We start from the raw sequence: 1,596 nt of genomic DNA, 5'->3' as shown, positions 1-1,596 counted from the left end.
CTGGGTACCTCCGGGTACTTGGGGTTGGTTGAGGACTTGGTGAACAAACACTTGATATACACTCTCCGGATGTACTTCGGGTATCGCCTGTTGTCCGAGACCACTTGCATGGTTAGCAAGCGTTGTGGTCTAATGGCCCTACCGGGCAAACACTTTGGGTTCGCGAGGACTTAGAGTGCTGGTAGTGGTTGGCGGACCCAACACTCTGGGTACCTCCGGGTACTTGGGGTTGGTTGAGGACTTGGTGAACAAACACTTGATATACACTCTTCGGATGTACTTCGGGTGTCACCTGTTGTCCGAGGCCACTTGCATGGTTAGCAAGCGTTGTGGTCTAATGGCCCTACCGGGCAAACACTTTGGGTTCGCAAGGACTTGGAGTGCCGGGACGGGTTGGCGGATCCAACACTCTGGGTACCTCCGGGTACTTGGGGTTGGTTGAGGACTTGGTGAACAAACACTTGATATACACTCTTCGGATGTACTTCGGGTATCGCCTGTTGTCCGAGACCACTTGCATGGTTAGCAAGCGTTGTGGTCTAATGGCCCTACCGGGCAAATACTTTGGGTTCGCGAGGACTTAGAGTGCTGGTAGTGGTTGGCGGACCCAACACTCTGGGTACCTCCGGGTACTTGGGGTTGGTTGAGAACTTGGTGAAGATACCCCAGTCACCTTGTTCGAGGCCACTTGCATGGTAGCAAGCGTTGTGATACAATGGCCCTACCGGGCAAACACTTTGGGTTCGCAAGGACTTGGAGTGCCGGGACGGGTTGGCGGATCCAACACTCTGGGTACCTCCGGGTACTTGGGGTTGGTTGAGGACTTGGTGAGCAAACACTTGATATACGTTCTTCGGATGTACTTCGGGTGTCACCTGTTGTCCGAGGCCACTTGCATGGTCAACGGTTGAGGTGGTGATGGCGGGTCGGTGCTGTAGGGTGCCGGCCTGTTGGCTGCCTTGGCCGGGTTGGTTGGTTAACACTTGATTGGGCTTGCACCCGAGGGTAATGGCACTTGAAGGTGGGTACTGGCCGGCTGACCTGGTGTGATGGTTGGTTGGTGAACACTTGGCGGTACTTGCACTTGGCTGTGCTTGGACTTGAAGGTGGGATCCGGCTGGCCTAGGCCATTGGTGGTTGGTTGGTTGGTTAGCCCTTAGCTGGGCTGGCTGGCTGGCTGGCCATCGGTGGTGTGGTGTGGTGTGTTGGGTGGTTGGTGAACACTTGGCGGTACTTGCACTTGGCTGTGCTTGGACTTGAAGGTGGGATCCGGCTGGCCTAGGCCATTGGTGGTTGGTTGGTGGGTTAGCCCTTAGCTGGGCTGGCTGGCTGGCTGGCCATCGGTGGTGTGGTGTGGTGTGGTGTGTGGAGTCGAGCATCGCGCGCCGTTGCCTTCTTCGGAGTGTTGTGGGTACGCAAGTGCTTGCAGTGCAAAGAGGTTGGTGATGGAGTGACATTGCCTTCACCATGGAGTTGCGGGTACTTAGGTACTTGCAAGGAGATGGTGGTATGGTGGTGTTGCGTGTGTGGTGTTCGATTAGAAAGATATAATTTCTAAGTCCGGATTAGTGCTGTCAGTGGGGCCGCCGCTAACAG

This window comes from Anopheles ziemanni (assembly GCF_943734765.1).
Source record: "Anopheles ziemanni chromosome X unlocalized genomic scaffold, idAnoZiCoDA_A2_x.2 X_unloc_16, whole genome shotgun sequence".
Lineage (NCBI taxonomy): Eukaryota > Metazoa > Arthropoda > Insecta > Diptera > Culicidae > Anopheles > Anopheles ziemanni.
The sequence above is the reverse complement of the archived record's forward strand: the minus strand, read 5'-3'. Positions refer to the sequence as shown.